We start from the raw sequence: 27,272 nt of genomic DNA on the forward strand, positions 1-27,272 counted from the left end.
TGTTTATCCCATGTGTAATGCTGTGTTGTTTTTGTCGCACTGCTTTGCTTTGTCTTGGCCAGGTCGCAGTTGTAAATGACAACTTTTTCTCAACTGGCCTACCTGGTTAAATAAAGGTTAAATATTTTTTTTAATACTTAATAAAAATGTGTCCCTGACCTGTTTGGAGAGCTCCTTGGTCTTCATGGTGCTCCTTGCTTAGTGGTGTTGCAGACTCTGGGGACTTTCAGAACAGGTGTGTATATATACACTGAGATCATGTGGCAGAACATGTGACACTTATATTGCACACAGTTGGACTTTATTTAATTAATTATGTGACTTCTGAAGGTAATTGCTTGCACCAGATCTTATTTAGGGGTTTCATAGCAAAGGGGATGAATACGTATGCACGCACCACTTTTCCGATTTTTATGTTTTAGAATTTTTTGAAACCAGTTAATTTTTTTCTCACTTCACCAATTTGGGGTATTTTTTGTAGGTCCATTACATGAAATCCAAACAAAATAGGAAAAATGCCAACGGGGGTGAATAGTTTTGCAAGGCAATTTAGCCTTTGACCTCGATGGTATCATTGTTGCTAATGTGCTCTAATGTGACTAGAATGACATTGTATTCAACAACCAACTTTCCAGGACATAGACATTTCTTATATGGGCAGAAAGCTTAAATTCTTGTTAATCTAACTGCAGTGTCCAATTAACAGTAGCTTTTACAGTGAAAAAATACCATGCTATTTTTTTGAGGAGAGTGTACGTCACAAAACACTTTTGTCACGGCAACTGGTTTGATACATTATCTCCGAAGATAAATAATGAACTTACATTCAGCAATCTTGCTCTGATTTGTCCTCCTGAAGGTCCCTGAGATAAAAGTATTCAGTTTGTTTGATAAAAATCTATTTTTATGTTCAAATGTAGGAACTGGCTACTACAGTTCGACCCCAATGGTGTCTCTGGCTCCACACCCAACCCTCCCGGCCATCGAAATGTTTGAAAGTTAGTTTATAAGCTAACGATACATCATGTCTGACATTCCTAGGAGTGTGTAAACAAAAATATTTTATTTCCATATAAATGTTTGTATGATCTCTGTCGTTATGTACTTGAAAATGTATTGACCAATTCAGCACAGTTGGGCAAACTCCTGGTAAAATATTGTGCAGTAATGTAATTCTTCACTGGATCAGTCTGAAACTTTGTACAAACACTGCTGCCATCTAGCGGCCAAACTCTAAATTAAACATAGACTCCTATCTGAAAGCATGGCCTTTCTCTTGCATTTCAAAGATTGTGGAACATCAGTGTTTCCTTTCAAATTATATCAAGAATATGCATATCCTTGCTTCAGATCCTGAGCAACAGGCAGTTAGATTTGGGTTCCTCATTTTAGGTGAAAAATGAAAAAAGGAGTCAGATCCTTATTAGTCAATAAGTGTCAGGCAACTGTGCTAGGGTAAAATTAGGCCTTAAAATAAGGCCTTACTAGACATCTAATGTATCTCAATAAACAGCTACATTTTAGTTACATTAATCTTAAAACTCACTTGGTGAAGGCAACATGACTGAATTTTAACAAATTCAACAACCATGTCTTTGTTACTAACAAATATCGTCATGTGTGGTAACTCTAAAATTCACTGGAAAGGCAAGGCACACTGGGAAATAATATTGGTGTGGCTTTCAGTTTGGCTTTTCAATTTTAGGCCACCTGTGAGTGGTAGTGTTGTACCAGTTTAAATGTTCTATGGTTGTTATTTTAAGTGTTCCCCCTGCCAGTTTTTGTAAATGCTCACATGAGATCATCGGACAATAAGGAATTGAGAATAATTATGTGATTCATGTGACCCTACACTAGCAACACTGTCTTGTCAAAATGCTTACATTTTTGTAATTTAGCAGATGCTTTTATCTAGAGTGACTTACAGGAGCAATTACGGTGACTTGCTTAATGGCACATCGATGGATTTGTTACCTAGTCGGCTCGGGAATTCAAACCAGCGACACTTTGGTTACTGGCCCAACGCTCTTAACCGCTAGGCTACCAGCCGCCCAGTAATAATACTATATGAGGTGAACATTAAAAGTGTCAATTCCCTAACACTGACAAAGTGTAACAGTATCAGCACCAAACACAGTGTTAATATAGCAGTTAAAAGTGTGGCCCATATGCAGTATTACTGCCCCAGTGTTTCATTTAACACTCTGAGTAATCACATTTCCATCCACAGTTTTTATGCAAGTAGTCATACCGTATCAAAAAAAATCATGACAACTTTGATGGAAACAGGAAGTTTTGGTAAAATTGTATAAATGCCGACAGATCATTTGTTAGTTCGACATGGTGGGTTCTTTTTGTGTTGGTAAAATGTATTATGTGAGAAATGACAGTGGAAATGCCTTTATGCTCAAATGCTGATATAATCACCATCATATCAAAGTCAACTTGGAGTCACGCAATTATATGTAGTGTGGTCCTCTCACTATGACTCGGGAAACCATGCAGTTTATTAGGCTATAAGTTGTGATCATCTTCACATCTCCAACAAATATCGATGACTGCCATTTGACAAGTAAGAATATTCTCGCTTTAATCCATAATAATATCATCATCATGTAGACTAGCCTACGCGCACAGACTTCCCGCACTGCTAGAGTGCAGGTACCAAAACCAGAGTAGGCACATATGCTAATTAATGCAACAGTTGTGACAAAATTATCAGTAGAGTTGAAAATGCAATGCAAACACATTGAGCTTTCGATTGTTATTCTGGATACATGAAAACGTAAGCAAAAAAAAGTACATTTTGTGTTCACTGACATCACGCACTGATTTGTATCGACAACAAGTCAGTCTGGTGGACACTGTTGGGAAAACGTGCATTTTTTCTTTATGCATGTTTTATAATATTCTCAAGAATATCTGTTGCCGATTGGATGGAAACCGCGCTAGTGTTGATTCAACATTGGATTATTTGCTGTGTACATGCAGCCCTGGGAATCTTTTTTTGTCTGGAAAGGTTGCATTTGGTGTAAAGCTATGGAAGTTTGGCAGCCCCCCATTTTACACATGCTAAATAAACAGAGAACTGAGAATACCAGATATGCATTCCAAATGGCACCCTTTTCCCTATATAGGGTATAGAGTGCCATTTGGGTATTATTGCTCTCCTCTCCTCAAAGGAGGTCTGGAGCTGTCTGCATTAGCATTTCATACAGAGACACTGAATGTCCTCCTGTTGCCAGGTGGATTCCCCCGTGAGAGGAGGTGTTAGAGAAAGGTGTTAGTTTTCACATAGCCCCTCGTCAAGCAGAGAGAGAGAGAGTGAGACACCGATAGAGATGGATAGACAGAGAGAGAGATGAGAAAGAGAGAGGAGAAACAAACAAATAAAGAGCTTGATGTAGGTCGGACTGATGAAGGCCAGTGCAGTAGCGAAATGCTAGGTGACAGGAGAAAGGAGTGGGGAGGGGTGAGGTGGAAAAAGGAGAATGTGGGGGAAGCAGTGAGACAGGATGAAGGAGATAGTGTGGAATTATTGTGGTGGGTGGGGTGAGGGGAGTGGGTGAGGCAGGCTGGTGGGTGTGGTGAGGTGAGTGGGTAATGTGTGGACAGCGCCCTGCGGCTTCTCTCTCATCTAAGTTCTGTAAATCGATGGACACGCCCTACCTATCTCTCTCTCTCTCTCTCTCTCTTTCTCACTCAGAGTGTTGGCATGGGCCAATTAGCATCTCTCTCACATTTCCCCGTCTCTGCATTGCACGTGAAGGGCACAGAGTCACAGGCAGGCCGCTCGGCACACTGTTTTATTATCAGTGAGACACATCAGGCATCCTCTCTCTCTGCACTCAACACACCACTGACTGACTGATACCCTTGTACTTGATGGATGACTCAAGGTCACTAATTAGTAAAGAACTCCCCTCACTTGCTTGTCTAGGTCTTAATTGAAAGGAACAACCAAAAACCTGTAGACACTAGGCGCTCCATGGAATGAGTTTGACATCCCTGGACGAGAACAAAAGTACATTTTGTGCGTGGCAAATGACACCCTATTGCCTATAGTGAATGGCGTTTGACCAGGGCCCATAAGGGACAGGGTGCCATTTGGGTAATGACCTAGTACAGCAGTTACACTACACAGTATATTCAAAAGTATGTGGACACCCCTTCAAATGAGTGGATTTGGCTATTTCAACCACACCCGTTGCTGATGGGTGTATAGAAATCGAGCACACATCCATGCAATGTCCACTGAAAAACATTGGCAGTAGACTGGTCTTACTGAAGGGCTCAGTGACTTTCAACGTGGCACCGTCATAGGATGCCACCTTTCCAACAACTCAGTTTGTAAAACAATTCTGCCCTTCTAGAGCTGCCCTGGTCAACTGTAAGTGCTATTATTGTGAAGTGGAAACGTCTAGGAACAACAATGGCTTAGCCGCAAAGTGGTTGGCCACACAAGCTCACAGAACGGGACCGCTGAATGCTGAAGCAGGTAGGACGTAAAAAACGTACATTCTTGGTTGCAAAACCTATTAGCGAGTTCCAAACTCCCCCTGGAAGCAAGAACTGTTCGTCGGGAGCTTTATAAAATGCTATTCCATGATCAAGCAGCCGCACACAAGCCAAAGATCACCATGGGCGATGCCAAGCGTCAGCTGGAGTGGTGTAAAGCTCACCGCCACTCTGGAGCATTGTAAACAGGTTCTCTATAGTGATAAATCATGCTTCACCATCTGGCAGTCCGACGGATGAATCTGGAGAGTACTACCTGCCCCAATGCATAGTGCCAACTGTAAAGTTTGGAGGAGGAGGAAAAATGGTCTGGGGTTGTTTTTCATGGTTCGGCTAGTCCTCTTAGTTCCAGTGAAAGAAAATCTCAACGCTACAAAATACAATGACATTCTAGACGATTCCGTGCTTCCAACTTTGTGGTAACCGTTTGGGGAAGGCCCTTTCTTGTTTCTAGCATGAGGGGGCCTGCAGAGACTGGCCTGGCCTGGTTGAGCCCTGACCTCAACCCCATCAAACAACTTTGGAATGAATAGGAATGCCGGCTGCGAGCAAGTTCTTTTCGCCCAACATCAGTGCCCAACCTCACTAATGCTCTAGTGGCTGAATGGAAGCAAGTCCCCGCAGCAATGTTTCAACATCTAGTAGAAAGCCTTCCCAGAAGAGTGGAGGCTGTTATAGCAGCAACAGGCCAACTCCATATTAATGCCCATGATTTTGGAATGAGATATGCGACAAGCAGGTGTCCACATTCTTTTGGTCATTCAGTGTATTTCCCCCCAGTGTTTGGATGGAATCTAAAATCTCTGCTTGCTCATTTATGGGAGTCCGTAGTTTATATAATAATCAATCTGAAGTTGAAAAATAGTGTCTGGCGCTGTACTATAATTGAAAGTTTACCCATATCTTAACACTGTCTAGACTGAATAGTATTGACCCCCTGTAATAAAGGGATGGAGGAAATAGGGTTTAGATAGAACAAAACCAAGTAAATACTTCCTAGGTGTTCGCCAAGCCTTGAGTATGGATTGTAAGTCCCATATAAATCACACCTTCGCCCTTTAAAGTGGCAAGGAGGTATACCTACAGTGCTGTAGCGATTTTAGCACATGGCAACAGTGCAACTCCACTTGCGGATCTCAAACTCAGCCCATAGGCAGAGCTGCTAACCAAGTCTAAACTATAACTGATTTGAGGAGAAAGAGTAGGACCAGGAGGCAGCCCTTAGGTTCCCAGTAGTAGCTCCAGTAGGGATATTACATAATCACTATTCCTCTTAACAGCTCTTTAAAAAAGGAAGGGGAAAAAATGTAATATCTCCTAGCAAACACTCTCAAATGAAGGAGGAGAAAATCCTAGCAATCCCAAAATGCGAAATTAAATATTAACGCAACCTTTTGCCAATCATCTATTTATTATGCATTCTTTCCTCGAGTTTTATAATGTAGACCTTTACTGAAAATATTATTATTTAATTTTTTGGAGGGCGGGAAACTATTTATAAATCATGCTCTGTTCACAAGGATGTTTTTTTTGTAAAGGTCCCCAAAAGTATGTAATTTTCTCTGCGGCCACAAATATGGATTTTTCTAACTGACCCTCTAATGCCATTTTCATACCCCATGGAATAAGTAGAGATCACAGGTCCTTTGCAAATGGAGGCTATATTCTCGTATATATTATATATTTATCTCAGGAAGATAGTTCTTTGATTGCCCAGGTGACGGATCTCTGTAAAAGTTTAAAATAAATCCTTGGCTATGTTTCAATGCAAATCTATAGGCCTACACATACTATTTCTGTTGGTTTGGCGACTAATATGTAGCGAGGGCCAGCTAAAGAGAGCATACAGGTCGCAGTGGTGGGTAGTAGTAAAAACGGATGGCACTGTGGTAGACTACATCCAATTTGCTGAGTAGAGTGTTGGAGGCTATTTTGTAAATGACATTGCCGAAGTCAAGGATCAGTAGGATAGTTAGTTTTACGAGGGTATGTTTGGCAGCATGAGTGAAGGAGGTTTTGTTGTGAAATAGGAAGCCGATTCTAGATTTAATTTTGGATTGGAGATGCTTAATGTGAGTCTGGAAGGAGAGTTTACAGTCTAACCAGAGACCTAGGTATTTATAGTTGTCCACATATTCTAAGTCAGAACCGTCCAGAGTAGTGATGCTAGACGGGTGGGTGGGTGTGGCAGCGATCGGTTGAAGAGCATGCATTTCGTTTTACTAGCATTTAAGAGAAGTTGGAGCCAACGGAAGAAGGGTTGTATGGCATTGAAGCTCGTTTGGAGGTTTGTTAATTAACACAGTGTCCAAAGAAAGGCCAGATGTATACAGAATGGTGTCGTCTGCGTAGAGGTGGATCAGAGAATCACCAGCAGCAAGAGCGACATCATTGATATATACAGAGAAAAGAGTCGGCCCGAGAATTGAACCCTGTGGCACCCCCATAGAGACTGCCAGAGGTCAGGACAACAGGCCCTCCGATTTGACACACTGAACTCTATCTGAGAAGTAGTTGGTGAACCAGACGAGGCAGTCATTTGAGAAACCAATTCTATTGAGTCTGTCGATAAGAATGCGGTGATTGACAGAGTCGAAAGCCTTGGCCAGGTCGATGAAGACGGCTGCACAGTACTGTCTTTTATGTTGGTAGGTTCATTTTCAAATATACATTTACATTTTGGTCATTTAGCAGACACTCTTATCTGGAGTGACTTGCTCAAATAAGGTAGAAAAACATATAACAGTCATAGCAAGTAAAAAGGTTTCTGTAACCGTTACTGAGTGTGTTGTTGGTATTCGTGCCGTCTACTTGCCAATGTATTTGAAAATACAAAAATACATTTATTTTAATTAAATACATTACGAAATCATTTGTTGTTTATTTTGATACATTGAGCTTTATGGTATTTTGTCATTCTTGCCCATCCCTGCTTTTGACAATTTTAAAGAGTAGCTTTTTGGCACTCCTATTATTTTCCCTGCCTCTGGGCTCTTTTCAATCTGCATCGCTGAAGCATTACAGATTGTGTGCTAGAAATGTAAAGGTAATTTCAGATTGCCCTGACATATGCAGCGTTTACCGTGAATGCAGTCTCCTTGACTACGGGAACATGGTCTTTTATTGTCAATTGTGCTAAAAAGCTGAACTTCTGCGATACGGATTGAATAGAGCCCTAGGTTGAACCATGTTTTGAGGCTGTACAGTGCGTTTGTTTACATTTACTTTGTTTACAAACATTGCAATAAAACAAGCTTATATTTTGGGTTCGGATGGGGTATGACAGTTAAACTAAGCTCATGAGACATACAGTGCCTTGCGAAAGTATTCGGCCCCCTTGAACTTTGCTTCCTTTTGCCACATTTCAGGCTTCAAACATAAAGATATAAAACTGTATTTTTTTGTGAAGAATCAACAACAAGTGGGACACAATCATGAAGTGGAACGACATTTATTGGATATTTCAAACTTTTTTAACAAATCAAAAACTGAAAAATTGGGCGTGCAAAATTATTCAGCTCCCTTAAGTTAATACTTTGTAGCGCCACCTTTTGCTGCGATTACAGCTGTAAGTCGCTTGGGGTATGTCTCTATCAGTTTTGCACATCGAGAGACTGAAATTTTTTCCCATTCCTCCTTGCAAAACAGCTCGAGCTCAGTGAGGTTGGATGGAGAGCATTTGTGAACAGCAGTTTTCAGTTCTTTCCACAGATTCTCGATTGGATTCAGGTCTGGACTTTGACTTGGCCATTCTAACACCTGGATATGTTTATTTTTGAACCATTCCATTGTAGATTTTGCTTTATGTTTTGGATCATTGTCTTGTTGGAAGACAAATCTCCGTCCCAGTCTCAGGTCTTTGCAGACTCCATCAGGTTTTCTTCCAGAATGGTCCTGTATTTGGCTCCATCCATCTTCCCATCAATTTTAACCATCTTCCCTGTCCCTGCTGAAGAAAAGCAGGCCCAAACCATGATGCTGCCACCACCATGTTTGACAGTGGGGATGGTGTGTTCAGGGTGATGAGCTGTGTTGCTTTTACGCCAAACATAACGTTTTGCATTGTTGCCAAAAAGTTCAATTTTGGTTTCATCTGACCAGAGCACCTTCTTCCACATGTTTGGTGTGTCTCCCAGGTGGCCTGTGGCAAACTTTAAACGACACTTTTTATGGATATCTTTAAGAAATGGCTTTCTTCTTGCCACTCTTCCATAAAGGCCAGGTTTGTGCAATATACAACTGATTGTTGTCCTATGGACAGAGTCTCCCACCTCAGCTGTAGATCTCTGCAGTTCATCCAGAGTGATCATGGGCCTCTTGGCTGCATCTCTGATCAGTCTTCTCCTTGTATGAGCTGAAAGTTTAGAGGGACAGCCAGGTCTTGGTAGATTTGCAGTGGTCTGATACTCCTTCCATTTCAATATTATCGCTTGCACAGTGCTCCTTGGGATGTTTAAAGCTTGGGAAATCTTTTTGTATCCAAATCCGGCTTTAAACTTCTTCACAACAGTATCTCGGACCTGCCTGGTGTGTTCCTTGTTCTTCATGATGCTCTCTGCGCTTTTAACGGACCTCTGAGACTATCACAGTGCAGGTGCATTTATACGGAGACTTGATTAAACACAGGTGGATTGTATTTATCATCATTAGTCATTTAGGTCAACATTGGATCATTCAGAGATCCTCACTGAACTTCTGGAGAGAGTTCGCTGCACTGAAGGTAAAGGGGCTGAATAATTTTGCATGCCCAATTTTTCAGTTTTTGATTTGTTAAAAAAGTTTGAAATATCCAATAAATGTCGTTCCACTTCATGATTGTGTCCCACTTGTTGTTGATTCTTCACAAAAAAATACAGTTTTATATCTTTATGTTTGAAGCCTGAAATGTGGAAAAAGGTCGCAAAGTTCAAGGGGGCCGAATACTTTCGCAAGGCACTGTATATATGTTATATTCTTCAAGAATCAACGGGTACATATCGTTCATTTAGAAATCCAAATATGTATGGAGCAACTGCTGAATGCCCCTTTAATAAATACACCAAAACATAATCAGCCTTCATCACAGGGTTATCACTGACCTCTGGCATGCTGATTAAAATCATTAGGATGCCATTTGTTAGACTGTGACTGAAGGTGATCTGGAAATGGAAAAACATCATGATTTCACTGCCCCAGTTGTGTTTCTTATGGGGAGAAAAGGGGATGATAAAAATGAAGAAATTATGTAAGAAATCAATTTGTCAGCTCTTGCTGACTGACCATGCATTGTTCAGAAACAACCTTTGAATTCATTACTATTACATGAGAAACTGAAACTAGATAACCCAGAGCAGAACAAACTTATCTCAGTTTTACCACAAGTCCCTCCTACAGAGATATAGAGTGAAATGGGGAGGAGAAACTCCATATTCTCCCTTCTTGTTAAATTGGTGTTTTGAAACCCACTCACTCACAAAGTAAGAAACCTCTAAACCAGTAGATGTACAGTACATATCACAGCTGGAGAACAATAACAATATGCTTGTTCTAAGACTGTATGTTTGTATGCTTGTAGGCTAAATGTGTCTATATCTTTGATATTCTATTCAGGCTACATTTTGACTGCCTGCTCTGTGTCTCATCAGTGCTTGATGTTTAATTCCTTTAACTTTGATGTATAACTAGCATCATATTGACAGATATCACATTTCAAATTGACATGCTGTACAGTAAGAGGGGTTTACAGTGTTACAAAGCATTGATTATTATGATAAGAAAGAAACCAATTAAATTGATTATGGTTTCAAACAAGCCTGATAATTGCTTTGCTAACATTATACATTCTGAAGAGACAAACAAACAATGAACACCAATATTTAGCAACATATATCATCTTCAAGTTCTACTGCGCAACAAGTAAGAGGAAAGAGCATGCTCACACACTGGAGACACTATTAGCTATTAGCATAATTTTACCCAATTTATGGATTACATTTTTTTTCTTCATCAATCTACACACAATACCCCATAATGACAAAGCAAAAAAGGTTTTTTGAAATGTTTGCAAATTTATCAAAAAAGAAAACAGAAATGCCTTATTTATAAAAGTATTTGCTTTGAGACTCGAAATTGATATCAAGTCCATCCTATTTCCATTGATCATACTTGGGTTGTTTTGACAACTTGATTGGAGTCCATCTGTGGTAAATTCAATTGATTGGAAATGATTTGGAAAGGCCTGTCTATATATGTTCCACAGTTGACAGTACATGTCAGAGCATAAACCAAGACATGAGGTTGAGGGATTGTCTGTAGAGCGCCGATACAGGATTGGGTCGAGGCACAGATCTGGGAAAGTGTACCAACACATTTCTGCAGCATTTAAGGTCCACAAGAAAACATCAATCTTAAATGGAAGAAGTTTGGAACCACTAAGACTCTTCCTAGAGATGGCTGCCCGTATAAACTGAGCAATCGGGGGAGAAGGGCCTTGGTCAGTAAGGTGACCAAGATTCTGAGTACCTCTGTGGAAATGGGAGAACTTTCCAGAAGGACAACCATCTCTACAGCACTGGTAGAGTGACCAGACGGAAGCCACCCCTCCGCAGAAGGCACATAACAGCCCTCTTGGAGTTTCCCAAAAGGCACGTAGAGGACTCTCAGACCATGAGAAACAAGATTCTCTGGTCTGATGAAACTAAGATTGAACTGTTTGCCCTGAATGGCAAGCGGCACGTCTGGAGGAAACCTTGCACCATCCCTACGATGAAGCATGGTTGGTGGCAGCATTATGCTGTGGCTGATGTTTTTCAGAGGAAGGGACTGCGAGACTATTTAGGTTTGAGAAAAGATGAATGGGGCAAAGTACAGAGAGTTCCTTGATGAAAACCTGCTCCAGAACACTCAGGACCTAAGACTGGGTTGAAGGTTCACCTTCCAACAGGACAATGACCTTAAACACACAGCCAAGACAACGCAGGAGTAGCTTCAGGACAAGTCTCTGAATGTCCTTGAGTGGCCCAGCCAGAGTCCGGACTTGAACCCGATTGATCTCTGGTGAGACCTGAAAATAGCTGTGCTGCGATGCTCCCCATCCAACCTGACAGAGCTTGAGAGGATCTGCAGAGAAGAATGAGAGAAACTTCCCAGGCTTGTAGCGTCATACCCAAGAAGACTCAAGGCTGTAATCACTGCCAAAGGTGCTTCAACAAAGTACTGATTAAAGGGTCTGAATACTTATGTAAATGTGATATTTCCATTTTTATAATTTTAAAACATTTGCAAAAAAATCTAAAAACATGTTTTTGCTTTGACATTATAGGGTATTGTGTATAAATTGTAGAGGGGGGAAACTATGTAATCAATTTTAGAATAAGGCTGTAACGTAACAAAATGTGGTAAAAGTAAAGGGGTCTGTATAATTTCTGAATGCACTGTATACTTTAATTTCTACAGACCCTACTGAGTATTCATATATATATATATATATATATATATATATATATATATATATATATATATATATATATATATATATATATATATATATATATATATGCATATATATATATACAGTGGGGCAAAAAGTATTTGTTATTTGTTATTGACCAAATACTTATTTTCCACCATAATTTGTAAATAAATTCATTAAAAATCCTACAATGTGATTTTCTGTTTTTTTTCTCATTTTGTCTGTCATAGTTGAAGTGTACCTATGATGAAAATGACAGGCCTCTCTCATCTTTTTAAGTGGGAGAACTTGCACAATTGGTGGCTGACTAAATACTTTTTTGCCCCACTGTGTGTGTGTGTATATATATATATATATTTATATATATGTATGTATGTGTGTGTGTGTGTGTGTAGGTGTACCAGTCAAAAGTTGACACACCTACCCATTCAACATCTTTTCTTTATTTTCACTATTTTCTACATTGTAAAATAGACATCAAACCTACTAAATAACACATATTGAATTATGTAGTGACCAAAACAGTGTTACACAAATCAAAATATATGTTTTATTCTTCAAAGTAGCCACCCTTTGCCTTGATGACAGCTTTGCACACTCTTGGCATTCTCTCTACCAGCTTCACGGGGAATGCTTTTCCAACAGTCTTGAAGGAGTTCCCACATATGCTGAGCACTTGTTGGCTGCTTTTCCTTCACTCTGAGGTCCATCTCATCCCAGACTATCTCAATTGGGTGGAGGTTGGTTGATTGTGGATGCCAGGTCATCTGTTGCCACTGTCCTTGGTCAAATAGCCCTTACACAGCCTGTTTTGGTCATTGTCCTGTTGAAAAACAAATGATAGTCCCACTAAGCGCAAACCGGATGGGATAGCATATCGCTGCAGAATGCTGTACCAACACATGGGTGTGATCATTCTACAGTGGTCCCTGTAGGTACGATCAAACCGGTGTGATTAGAATGCGTATTTAGAATGTCCATTTTAGAATGACACAACAGTCAGCATTTGAGCTGGCCACAGTTTTTTCAGAAACATTTTGCACATACAAAGTTATGTTCAGAATGTGAGCAGTTTATTATTAGATGCACGGAGGTAGCTACAGCATAACACAATCCTCCAAGCTGGAAAAATGTAGGCTATATTTGTCCTAGCGCTAACTGAGGAAAGATTGAGGAAAGATTGACATAACACAAACGGTCATATTTTTACAACACAAGCGGTCATATTTTTATAACTCTCGGCTGACAGAAACAACAATATTAATTATCTAATAGCAAATACTATTTATAATTAATCACAGCACGGGTGAGCTCACCATTGATCGAAATAATTGAGTACAGCACTTTCTAGAAATCTAAAGTTGGACTACTTCTATATGAATTAATGAGGAGGCAGAACACACCTCAATTCAATTTGTTGTTAGAAAATACTTTGAAATTGGCAAGTTGAAACATAGCCTATAGATAATTAGCAGGCAGCGCTTGTTAACTGTCCTGTTGCATAATAATCACATTTTGGAACAGTGAGTGCATTCTGACATCACGTGCATAAAACAACTCACGCTGGGGTGACCATTAGAGATAAACTTGGCAAAAAAGAAATGTCCCTTTTTCAGGACACTGTCTTTCAAATATAGTTTGTAAAAATCCAAATAATTTCACAGATCTTCATTGTAAAGGGTTTAAACACTGTTCCCCATGCTTGTTCAATGAAACATAAACAATGAATGAACATGCACCTGTGGAATGGTCGTTAAGACAGCTTACAGACGGTAGACAATTAAGGTCACAGTTATGAAAACTTAGGACACTAAAGAGGGCTTTCCATTGACTCTGAAAAACAATCAAAAGAAAGATGCCCAGGGTCCCTGCTCATTTGTGTGAGATGGAAGGTCCGTCATGGTCTGGGACGGTGTGTCACAGCATAATTGCACTGAGCTTGTTGTCATTGCAGGCAATCACAATGCTGTGCGGTACAGTGAAGATATCCTCCTCCCTCATGTGGTACCATTCCTGAAGGCTCATCCTGACATGACCCTCCAGCATAACAATGCCACTAGCCATACTGCTCGTTCTGTACGTGATTACCTGCAAGACAGGAATGTCAGTGTTCTGCCATGGCCAGGGAAGAGCCCGGATCTCAATACATTGAGCACGTTTGGGACCTGTTGATTCGGAGGGTGAGGGCTAGGGCCATTCCCCCAGAAATGTCTGGGAACTTGCAGGTGCCTTGGTGGAAGAGCGGGGTAACATCTCACAGCAAGAACGGGCAAATCTGGTGCAGTCCATGAGGAGGAGATGCACTGCAGTAATTAATGCAGCTGGTGGCCACACCATATACTGACTGTTACTTTTGATTTTGAACCCCCCTTTGTTCAGGGACACATTATTCCATTTCTGTTAGTCACATGTCTGTGGAACTTCTCAGTTGTTGAATCTTGTTATGTTCATACAAATGTTTACACATGTTAAGTTTGCTTAAAATAAACGCAGTTGACAGTGAGAGGATGTTTCTTTTTCTGATGAGTTTATTTGGAACTCACATGTCAAAATGTTAAGTGTGCCCTGAATTCTAATTAAATCAGCAGCACAGAACCCACACACCATCTCACCTCTTCCTTCATGCTTCACGGTGGGAACCATACATGCAGAGATAATCCGTTCACGTACTCTGCGTCTCACATAAACACAGAGATTGGAACCAAAAATCTCATGTTCCCCGCGTTGGCGGTAAACGCTGCACAAGTCGGCTTAATCGGAAATGACCTTTACATTTCTATTGTGCAAATTGTAAGTCTTTAGCAATACAGAATGAATAGAACCCTGAGGAAGGGAAAAAAATGGAGTGCCAAAAAGTTACTTAAAAAAATTATCCTAGAGTCACAAGCAGGTTTGACTTTTTGATGTGTATGTAGTATCCGAAAGAATCAAAAAGAAGAGATTCTGCAGTTTCTAAATCACCCATCCTTGCCAAACAACTCATAAATTTACCCCTTGAGCTCTATTTCAAATAACATGCACTCTCCGCGTACATTGGCAACACTCAAAGCACAGTGACATATTTCAAATCAAAATAGGCCATTCTGTTCTTTTGAAATGCATTTTCAGAAATTCCTAACGTTCCTTAAATACCTTAATGAATTAATAATGAATGATCTTTGTGATGGTGTTTAATTCATGGATTTTAACACTTTAAATTGTGATGTTTTAGTGATTTTTCATGAATACGTACTGATACATTAACTAATAAAAATGCCATTCTGTTAATTGAAGTACATTTTCTTTGGTATTCTAAATGTTACCTTCATAAACAGAAATCAAATGATTAGTCTTCCGATAGCATATATGAAATGTAATTATTAGACTGTTAGAATGTTGACGTTCAAAAGACGCATCATTGGCCCGACGGGGGGTCCAACAAGGCTTTTCTAGTGTTAAGTGCCACGGCATATTATTTGAAACCTTGGGTTGAGTGGTTTTTTAAATCTATTTCTAACCTAGGTATAGCTTAGTACTTGTTTTGTCTGGCAAGGTTGGAGAGGTTGTTGAGTGTTAGCGACAAGGACAAAGTACAAACCGTTCTATCTTCACTGTCGTACAAGTATTGTGCACTTATTATTTCAATTTATCATCCAACACAGCCATTTCTCAACATACCAACCTTCCAAAAACATGATGCCTTAAGTTTATGCTTAAACTTTCACTCTCCAATTAAACTGTTATATTCAATTTGTCTGTAGCCAAAGCTGTATGCTTTCAATAGCATTCTACAAACACTGTCTGCGTTATGCATCAATAAGATCTGTTGGTGAACTGACATCACGTCTAGCAACAAAGGCTGGATGAAAACACTGTATGGGTACGAAATGGCAATCTATTTCCTTTGTAGTGCACTACCCATAGGGCTCTTGTCAATTAATGCACTATAGGGATGGGGTGCCATTTGGGGCACAAACACTGCTTGGCAACGATGGTGGAAATGGTTGCCTGATTCATTGTTTTAATGACACTTTGATGAGGCTGTTTGAATAGTAAATACTTGTGTTTCCATTGTTTGACTAATTTCCTCAAAAAGCTAGGGAGGGATTGAATTTGCTGTAGGATGTGCTCCAGTGATGACTGATTCAGTTTGGCTGAAGTGACTACTATGAGTCACATACGATCCGTATCAGGCCAGTATCACAGGATTGATCCTGGTCAACATCCACAAGCTATCTAGAGGTTACTGTAAAATGTCTCATGAGGAGAGACAAATGATGGAATCTAGATTCTGTCCAGACACTTTCAAATGCCACTTAGGTATGATATTTTAGGGGATGTCAGAGTCTTCCTTAAAGTGCATACTTTAACTATGTATTCAGATAAGGAATTATTAAAAACAATCAAAATATTTTCTAAAAGTATGGACCAGGTGCTATAATATCAATCTATACAAACAATATGGCTGGTATGGACTTCAATTCAATACAGTATCAGAGAAAAGCTTTGGATTGTGCTTCAGTCTTTATAATAATTTAATAATAATAATTGATTGGATTTTTATAGTGCTTTTTTCACTTAGGTACTCAAAGCCCTTTAGGGGGAAACTCACCTCATCCACATACATAGTGTAGTACCCACTTGGGTGACGCACGGCAACCATTTGTGCCATTGAGTTTCAGCTATGCCTCTAGAGAAAGCAAGCTTCAGCCATTAAAAGACATAATGGTAACTGCGGACACCAGTTCATTGCCCAGTCTACACCAATGACAATCACATTGATGCCAAGGTCTGTGCTTCAAACAAATAATTAAAGACATGTTCTGGTACTTCAGCAACTAAGAAAGTATTTTTTAAACCTCCCGCTTTGGGCTGGATGTGTCAATGTGTAGTTCATGCATAATCTCTTATCAGAATTACTGTTTTACCTCAATTAGCCACGAAATCCCTAGTTTGAATGCATCTGTTTTCTTGCAGCTGTGCTGCGCCATTTTCCCAGCATTTCTCCCCACGTGGGCTGGCCCCTTAGCAATTTGAGTTCTAGCCAAAGAGGCCTGCCCAGCATTATCCAATGAGGTTGCAAGGCTGTCCCAATGGCTCAGTGGACACAGCAGAGAAAAAGAGTAAGAGCAATGACATGGTGCATATATGTGACGTAGTATACAATTTTCGGGAACCACTTAGAACTACTGGCTAAATTGTACAGTATACACAAATATCGGAGAATCTCTTTAAAAAGAGCCACTGATCTAGGCTGAATGAAGAGATGGGGATAATTCTGCCTTCAAGTCAGATTTTCATCCATGTTCAGTGTTCTTATTTTCTGAAGAAAAGGTCTAGATCCCCTGAAGCTAAGTTTAGAGACATCATGCAAAGTCATGAAGTGATTGCTATTATCCCTTATGGGCTGTTTTCTGGACACAGATTAAACCTACTGTACTGGATTAAGAATAATGCTCAATGGAGATTCTTCATTTAAAGTGTTTTGTAGACAAGCACGAGGCTTAATCTGTGTCCTGGACACTGGCAATGGATGTCCAGGTTTCATCAAGGAATATATTGGTTGATTTCTGATGGGAGCCACTACAGAATACTCCTAAAGCCATGCCACCTGCACCAGCCAAAATTCTCACCAAAGTTGACGGCATTTAAATGCGGTTGATTGAACGTCAGCCCAGGTAATGCAGTGAAATGTCTCCACAATAGCGGGATGGAACTCTCTAATCAGAACAGAAAATATATTCAGTTCCTAATGCAAATAATTATGGCAATACTCTGACTTGTGTATGGTACAGCGGCTTGACATACTGTACAGTATATGCATTATTATGCTGTGCAAGGATTTGATGTTCAAAAGCTGTTGTCAAAGCACAAGAGAACCTACAACGATACAAAAACAACAACAACAGTGCTTCCATAAATTCCCTCACACTCCAACCATTTTACCGTCACCCCTCACTCTGCTGAGCACACCTTCCTAGACAGAGATTTACAATCACGATATCAACAGTGCAAAACTGAGCAGAGTCTAACGAGGTACAACTACCTACCTTACACTGGGGGGGGAAAAGGTTCTTAAATGGTTCTTCCTCAGCTCTTAAGGTTTTTTGGAGAACTCTAGCCTGATAAATAACCTTTGAGTTATGTGTGAGGTTCTTCACATGGCATCTACAGTTCTTCAGAATTCTAAAAGGTTCTTGAAATGTATGGAAGCCTGCAGATGTGTCAATTTCATAGCACACAGCAAATTGGCCAGTGTTAAGTAGGGTTCATTTTTAGAGTAACATTTATAGTGTTGATTCAATAGTTAAATTAACACTAACGAGTTTAATTAACACTCAATTGTGTAACTGTAAACGAACCCCAGTGTTGGTGTTAATAACCATAGTTTAACCACGCCCATCATTATCATATTTCCCAGCATGCTCTATTCCTGGTATATTTTTTTGAATTGCTTCTTTTAATATCTCTTTTTTTTTTACTTGTACATTGATTGATTATTACATTTGAAGCTGCTCAAATATGAATAACATATTTCTAAAAATATTCCAATCGATTACTTGGACTTATTGCACCCGTTACAGAATTGGTTGTTCCAGTTTACCTGTTTAGGGTAGTATCACATTGTAGGAATCTCAACCTTAGCAGTCAATATGAATGTAGGTTGAGAGAGAAATTCAATATGTTGGATATCCCCACCCCGGCTGGATTCCAATAGGAATTACACATCACTTTGCAAACCAGCATAATGTAATTTGCAGGCCTTATGTGACCCATAAACTATGAGCCCTACAGCAGGTCTAATCAATTCCGGACCTGGAGGGATGAAGCATTTCTGGTCTTAGATTTTTTTGTATGCTTCTTCAAATAATCACCACATTTATGGTTCTTAGGAAACCCTAAAATGGTTCCTTTATGGCATTGCTCTCAAGAACCTTATTTGGTTCCAACTTGCACCTTTATTTATAAGAGTTGTGTTTCTAAAGCATTCCAACATAAGGGTATGCCTGCCTCTCTTTTGAAATTATATTTCAGAGTGGGAGATGGAATCTGATACGGAGAAAGACCTCTGCTAATAAAAGGATAAGAAATCAATGAGTGGAGTCCTGTTTCCTGCAGCGCATTTATATTTGTGTCTGAAGCTACTGCTACAGTGGTGCTGCTCATGCATCAGCTATCCTAACTCACACTCACTATCACACCCCTACAGCAGCTGTAGCAGCGGCAGAAGCAGCAGTCCATAACTCCAGCGAGGGAGAGAGAGGGAGGCTTACAACGTACACACCACAGGAGACAGAGGCAGAGCCAACGAGCTGCAAGTGCACTCATTAGTACCGAAAAATAACCTGTGATAAACCCCCTCGCTCCGTTTCTTTGTCTCTCTCACATATACACATACACAGAGAGAGAGAGAGACATTCAAACACTCACGCACATATTCTGTAGAAACAGCTCAAAGCACAAATGGTACTTTAATTTTTCCATACCTGGTGGGACTTCCTTTGACAGGCATGACAGCTGACAGTTCGTGAGGATGAGTGAGAAGGACTTTCTGTGCTTGTCTCACCATTTTCTCTCTTTCTCTCGCTCCCTCTTTCCCTTTTTCTCTACCACCGTCTGTCTCTCTGGGGCAGTGCTTAGTGCTCGGCTAGCGGAGAGCCCACTTTCTTTCTCTCTCTCTCCCTCTTTCTCTCACTGTGGGTGTGAGCAGAGGATTGAAGGAGTGTGTGTGTGTGAATGGTATAAGCCATCGTCCAATCCAGCCTGACTACTGCTCTATGGCTGCAGCAGCTCCAGGAGGAGGAGATCTCTGATTGGTCGATTTAGAGCTGAGTGCATGTCTGTCAGGCTTGCACCACCCTCTTCGTCTTTCACACTACCCTCCTATTTTTTTTTCTCTCTCTCTCTCTCTCTCTCTCTCTCTCATCCCTCTGTCTTTCTCTATATGTTAACCTTCATTTTCATCTACATATTTCTCCCTATTTCTCCATCCCTCAGTCATATGTGTCTCCCTGTATTCTTGCTCTCCTTCTCATGCAAGTGCGCGCACACACGCACACACTCTCCCTCTCTCAGGTACCCTAGGGCTTTTACTCTCTCTGGCTCCAAAGGGAAACTTAATGAATAATAAACAGAGGAGTGAAAGGGGAGAGTTGGGGGTGGAGGTAGAGGAGCGGGCAGTGGGAGAGAGGAGAGAGAGAGAGAGAGAAAGAGGTCCTTCAGGAGCATGGCACATTGGAGAGATGCAGAGAGGGCTACTTTGAGGTGTTCACCCATCAAGTAGACAAGAAGAGAGGAAGAGAATAGAAGACGTGGCAAAGTGGAAGAGGACAGGGGACAGGGGATAGAGGGATGAGGTGAAGGTGTCTAAATAAAGAGGGCGCTTGGTGAAGAGACAGATTACACTCCAGAGACAAGGAGGGAGGCTTGGGTTGAGAATAGAGGCAGGGGGAGAAATGGATGTTGAAAGAAAGGGGGACTCACTAGAAGACGTCACAGGAACAGCCTCTCCTTAACAATGTGGTCCATCCCCTTCATCTATCATCCAGACCCAGTTCTCTCAGACAGACCAGAAGTGTTTCTCATTTACTAAAGAGTTTAATCTGCATACTACTAGTTAAACATTTCTGAAACGTAGGATATATGTTTGAAAAGAAACAGTACATCAGAGGTTTTCAAAACTATTTTTAGATTAACCGCATTACAGAGTATATTAAATGGTTTGGTTGTTTTGGAGGATTTCGGCAATTTTTGACTCGAATCCATTCGGCATTCATATGATACAGGCATCTAATGACTGTGTGGGCTATAATATAAACTAAATTGTGGTTATTGGTGGTTTATTGATGTGGGTTAGTTAGACACCTAGTTGCAGTCATACATGAATGTTAACCACTTAGCATTTCCTTACAGACACCACACCAGTGTCTAAACGTGGCCATTTTGTTTTCCAAATAAATCGAATTACAAACTCTCACTTTGTTCAAACCAAGGGCATCCACCTCACTGCCTGTTCATTGGGCTTTAAGAGGTTAAGCCCTGACCATTGACTTCAAAGCTGGTCTGCCATTTTGTTAGCTCAAACACTGAGTGAGCGAGTGTGACCATGGATTCATGTAGTGTGAGATGGTTGTGTGTTGCTGTGGTTGGTCCCCTCCATAAGAAACACTGGTGTCAATTAATCACAGCTAAGCAGAACAGAGAGATTATGCAGTCGACTGAATCTCATTTCAAGCTGATGGTTTGTGGTATAGGTGGGTGTGTGCGTGGGACATGCTGGGGACACAGACAAATGGCCAACTCTGTGGGCTCCAGCATCAGTGGAGCTATGGGGAGACACATTACCGGGCTGGAATAAAGAATGTGTCTTCCTCCCATAACTTGTCTAATTTATGTGGTGCTGGACAAGTATCAAGGTTACATTGCATTTTTCCATTAAAAAGCGATACACCATTGTTTCACTGCAGCAATGGAGGAAATACAGTAAATACTTTTACCCTTGGGCAAATTATCCAACAAATGAGAAGAAATAGCTACCAGACTATTCTACAGAAATACAGTGTATTCGTAAATTATTCAGACTAATTCACTGTTTCCACATTTTGTTACGTTACAGCCTTTATCAATCTACACACAATACCCCATAATGACAAAGCAAAAACATGTTTTCAAATGATTATTTTTTTGCAAAAAATAAACCAAACATTTGCGGAAATATCACATAAGTATTAAGACCCTTTACTCAGTACTTTGTTGAAGAACCTTTGGCAGCCATTACAGCCTTGAGTCTTCTTGGATATGACGCTACTAGCTTGGCACGACTGTATTTGGGGAGTTTCTCCCATTCTTTACTGCAGATCCTCTCAAGCTCTGCCAGGATGGATGAGGAGCGTCGCTGCACAGCTATTTTCAGGTCACTCCAGAGATGTTCGATCGGGTTCAAGTCCGGGCACTGGCTGGGCCACTCAAGGACATTCAGAGACTTCTCCCAAAGCCAGTCCTGTGTTGTCGTTGCTGTGTGCTTAGGGTCGTTGTCCTGTTGGAATCTGAACTGTCGCTCCAAGTCTTAGGTCCCGAGCGCTCTGGAGCAGGTTTTCATCAAGGATCTCTCTGTATTTTGTTCTGTTCATCTTTCCCTCTATCCTGATGAGTCTCCCAGTCCCTGCAACTGAAAAACATCCCCACAGCATGATGCTGCCACCACCATGCTTCACTGTAGGGTTGGTGCCAGGTTTCCTCCAGATGTGATGCATGGTATTAAGGCGCATCTTGTTTCTCGTGGTCTGAGAGTCCTTTAGGGGCCTTTTGTAAAACTCCAAGTGGCCTTCCATGTGCCTTTTACTGAAGAGTGGCTTCTGTCTGGCCACTCTACCATAATGGCCTGATTGGTGGAGTGCTGCAGAAATGTTTGTCCTTCTGGAAGGTTCTCCCATCTCCACAGAGGAACTCTGTCAAAGTGACCATCGGGATCTTGGTCACCTCCCTGACCAAGGCCTTTCTCCCCCGATTGCTCAGTTTGGCTAGGCGGACAGATTTAGGAAGAGTCTTGGTGGTCTCAAACTTCTTCCATTCAAGAACAATGAAGGCCACTGTGTTCTTGGGAACCCTCAATGCTGCAGAAACGTTTTGGTACCCTTCCCCAGATCTGTGCCCTGAGCAGCTCTACGGATAGTACCTTCAACCTCAGGGCTTTGTTTTTGCTATGACATGCACTGTCAACTGTGGGACCTTATATAGTGTCATGACTGTCCTGTGAGTATCACAATTGGTCAGATCAGCTTGGCAATGTCTGACAATAAACAGACATTCTCTCACCCGCAGAGAGAATTCTCTCACCCGGGTTTTTGACACCTCCACACCCGGTCGTAAATTAAGTACAATAGGACTCTCTCCAAACCCTCCGGTATTGGCTAAAGGAATGTCACTTTGTCTCCAGAGTCTTTTGCCAGGCCAAAACTCTTAACGTCCAAAAAGTGGATAATTGTACAATAATTCTAACATGAAGAATGTTATGGTCAGTGGGGAGATGTAGAAAACTAATGTCATATTGTTTTTCATTTTGTGATTTCATTAAAAACTGTATGGACAAAATACTGTAACTTGGAAAGGATACCGTATTTATCTGTCAAGTTTCCATCTAATACGTTGGGCATATGATATGAAAAATTAGAAAATTGTTTTTCTTAAGATAGGAATGTGATTTTAGGAGTCATAAGAGATGCCGTCCCCTTTGTGCATAGTGCATAAAAAGCCTTGGTAACGAATTTAACACTAGACCAGGAGACGTGAGGCAGAGAGCTAGACATTTGAAATTGAATAAACAATTACTTTACCTACCAGACCAGGACATCACCAGTCAGCAGCTGCACGTGTAAAGTTGTTCAAACTCGGATTATCCACACGAGGTGGAGATAACTCCCCTCTCAGACAATCACTGTTACAGCTAAGAAGAAGTTCTGAGGAAACACCCTATGGAGTTTGGACAACTAAGAAAATGGACATTGTGACCTCTGGTAGACAATCAGAGCATGTACAAGTGGGCAGAGGAAAGGCCCAACCAAGCCCTTTTCAAGAAGGCTTTGATCCGACAGAGATAAACGACAAACGAAGGCATTTCACACGTAAATACATTCATGATTTCTTACTCCAAACAGGTGGCGGTTCGTGTGCAAAGTATATGATTAATAGGACAAAAGTTATAGAACGTGTCCATAATAAGTGTCCCTTTTTCGCTATCTCTCTCTTCTCCCCAACTCTCTTCATTCGTTGTGTATAAGCCCGATATTTTGTCATTCCACTAGGGACCATGACTCGTGTAGTATGTGTGTGTGTGTGTGTGTGTTTAGTCTGTGATATTATTTAGTTAGCTAGTAAATAAATCATTAAATAAATTAGAATAGTACTGAAAAATTAGCAAGGCTGGTGTTTTTGCAGATCCAAGAGGTTATGATCGTTCAGAATGATGAAATGATAAGAGGTTATGACTAATATTTTGACTGTTTTATGGATGTTATCGAGTTTAATTCGGGAGATGGGAACTATTTAAACAACTTCTTCCATGGTGCCCCAAATCCTAATGAGTTAATTGTTACATGATTGATTTAAATCGGGTAACAATTAAACATACTTAGTGGATTAAAATAAATAGTCATCAGATTAATGAAAGTAAAGTCACAATAATAGACAGACGTGTGCCCTTCCAAATAAAGTCCAATCAATTGAAATTCTCACTGGTGGACTTCAATAAAGTTGTAGAAACATCTCAAGGATGTTCAATGGAAACAGGATGCAACTGAGCTAAATTTTTAGTCTCTGAATACTTATATAAACTTATATAAATAAGGTAGGTCTGTTTTTTTTTATACATTTGCAAAAATGTTTTTGCAAGTCCGGGCACTGGCTGGGCCACTCAAGGACATTCAGAGACTTCTCCCAAAAATGTTTTAAACCTGTTTTCACTCTGTCATTATGGTCTATTGTGTGTGGAATGATGAGAGAAAATGAATTGAATATATTTTAAGAATAAGGCTGTAACGTTACAAAATGTGGAAAAAGGGAAGGGGTCTGAATACTTTCCAAATGCACTGTATATATACACTGAACAAAAATATAAACGCAACATGTAAAGTGTTGGTCCCATGTTTCATGAGCTGTAATGACAAATCCCAAAAATGTTCCATACATAAAAAAATAATATATTTTTAAAAAAGTGTTTACATCCTTATTAGTGAGCATCTCTGTTTTGGCTAGATAATCAATCACCTGACAGGTGTGGCATATGAAGAAGCTGATTAAACAGCATGATCGTTACACAGGTGCACCTTGTGCTAGTGACAATAAAAGGCCACTTTAAAATGAGCAGTTTTGTTACATAACACAATGCGACAGATATCTCAAGTTTTGAGAGATCGTGAAATTGGCATGCTGTCTACAGGACTGTCCATCAGAGCTGTTGCTAAATAATTGATATTAATTTCTCTACTCTAAGCTGCCTCCAACATATTTTTTGAGAATTTGGCAATGCGTCTAACCGGCCTCACTACCACAGAACACATGTAACCACGTCTCCCCAGGACCACCACATCCGGCTTCTTCACCTGCGGCATCATCTGAGGGGGGTGCTGAGGAGTATTTGATGGAGGCCATTGTGTTCTTGGGAACCTTCAATACTGCAGAAATGTTTTGGTACCCTTCCCCAGATCTGTGCCCACATAATCCTGTCTCGGAGCTCTACGTTCAATTCCATCGACCTCATGGCTTGGTTTTTGCTCTGACATGCGCTGTCAACTGTGGGACCTTATATAGACAGGTGTGTGCTTTTCCAAATCATGTCCAATCAATTGAATTTGCCACCGGTGGACTCAAATACAGTTGTAGAAACAACTCAAAGATGATCAATGGAAACAGGATACACCAGAGCTCAATTTCGAGTCTCATGGCAAAGGGTCTGAAAACTTGTGTAAATAAGGTACTTTATATATATATATATATATATATATATATATATATATATAAATATACATATATAAATTAGGAACATTCTCTAAAAACCTGTTTTAGCTTTCACATTATGGGGTATTGTGTGTAAATGGCTGAGGATTTTTATTTAATCCATTTTAGAATAAGGCTGTAACGCAGCAAAATTTGGAAAAGGTCAAGGGGTCTGAATACTTCCCGAAGGCACTGTATATAGAAAAGTATGCGGACACCCCTTCATATTAGAGGATTTGGCTATTTCAGCCACAGCCATTGCTGACAGGTTTATAAAATTGACCACACAGCCATGCAATCTCAAAAGAAAATTGGCAGTAGAATGGACTTACTGAAGAGCTCAGTAACTTTCTGTTACTGTGAAGTGGAAATGTCAAGGATCAAAAAGGACTCAGCTGCAAAGTGGTAGGCCACATAAGCTCACAAAACGGGACCACCGAGTGCTGAAGCGCGTAGCAATGTAAAAATCATCTGTCCTCGGTTGCAATACTTCCTACAGAGTTCCAAACGGCCTCTGGAAGCAATGTCAGCACAATAACTCTTTGTCGGGAGCTTCATGCAATGGGTTTCCATGGCTGAGCAGCTGCACACAAGCCTAAGATCACCATGCACAATGCCAAGTGTCGGCTGGAGTGGTGTCAAGCTCGCCGCCATTGGACTCTGGAGCAGTGGAAAAACTTTCTCTGGACTGATGAATCACGCTTCACCATCAGGTTGTCCAATGGACGAATTGTAGTATTCATAAGGGCATGAAATCAGAAGGCAATGCAGGAAGAAGGCAATGCAGGTTGACATGCTCAGAGTGTAGATTTATCATACAAAATATAAAAGTAGATTTAGCAAATATGCATGGGCAATAGCCCAAAAGAAATAGCCTCAATTTCAGCCTTAACCTGTCCTATCTGAACAGACACAGGTCGAGGGCAAGACTCTACAGACTGGTTCCCCCTGAGAAACCAAATAGAATCTGGCTAAAAGGAGCTCAAAGAGTTAGGCCTACATAATATATGCACTTGCCCCCAGGATCATACAGTTACCCAATTAGCAATTGCAACCAACAGTTTCCCCTGTGTATCAACAATGGTCCACCACCCAAAGGACATCCAGCCAACCTGACAACTGTAGGACGCATTGGAGTCAACATGGGCCAGCATCCCTGGAGGGTTACAACTCAATATTAGGAAGCTGTTCCTAATGTTTAGTATACTTAGTGTATAATGCCCAACTAGGACTGAATGAGACACTTGTTTTTTTAAAGTTGAATAATAATTATTTTTAAATAGTCAGCATGTGTAATCTCCGACGGTAGAGGGGTCTGGGTTGCTGCGTGTTCAGCTCCCATTCCCATTCCCAACCGCTGCGGAGTGAGTGTCAGTACTGGTGAATTTCTGGTGAAATGTATTTAACCCTTTGACGTGTGCGATCGCATATTTGTGATCACTGTTGAGTGGTCCCTGCAGCGAACCATCGCAAATATTTAATTGGCAAAGTAGCAACAGAATTTATAATGCAACAAATGCATCTTAACAGCATTGTTGTCTGAAGAGCATCTAAACAATGGTTTGAACTTTATTGCTCAATTCAACCTTTTATGGTAAAAGATAAATGTAAACTTCATCATCCAAGTATCACACATCTACAACCAAACACATTCCATGAACCAGTCTAAATAACTTAAGTTAGGTCGCTAACAGCTAGACTTGTTTACTATGTACAACATATCTGGTGAGAACAAGGGAGAAAGTTAATATTGTTTAGAAAATAGATGTCAGCTAAGCTAACAGCAGCTAAATTCTTTAGGATGGCAGCAATGTTTGTTAATGACAAGCAAAAC

General features: G+C 40.6%; 1 protein-coding gene across 2 annotated transcripts in view; it reads right to left on the reverse strand.

Moving 5' to 3' along the window:
• Positions 1 to 27,272, reverse strand: part of LOC112215607 (cadherin-18) — a 374,693-nt gene that overhangs the window by 206,044 nt on the left and 141,377 nt on the right. Inside the window, exon 1 of one of the 2 annotated variants that reach the window (XM_024374770.1) lies at positions 19,435 to 19,627. The exons of the other annotated variant lie outside the window; for it this stretch is intronic. The gene's annotated coding sequence lies outside the window, so the exon portion shown is untranslated. Of the gene's footprint in view, positions 1 to 19,434; positions 19,628 to 27,272 lie in introns of those variants that run through there. 2 annotated transcript variants of the gene reach the window in all.

This window comes from Oncorhynchus tshawytscha, linkage group LG16 (assembly GCF_018296145.1).
Source record: "Oncorhynchus tshawytscha isolate Ot180627B linkage group LG16, Otsh_v2.0, whole genome shotgun sequence".
Lineage (NCBI taxonomy): Eukaryota > Metazoa > Chordata > Actinopteri > Salmoniformes > Salmonidae > Oncorhynchus > Oncorhynchus tshawytscha.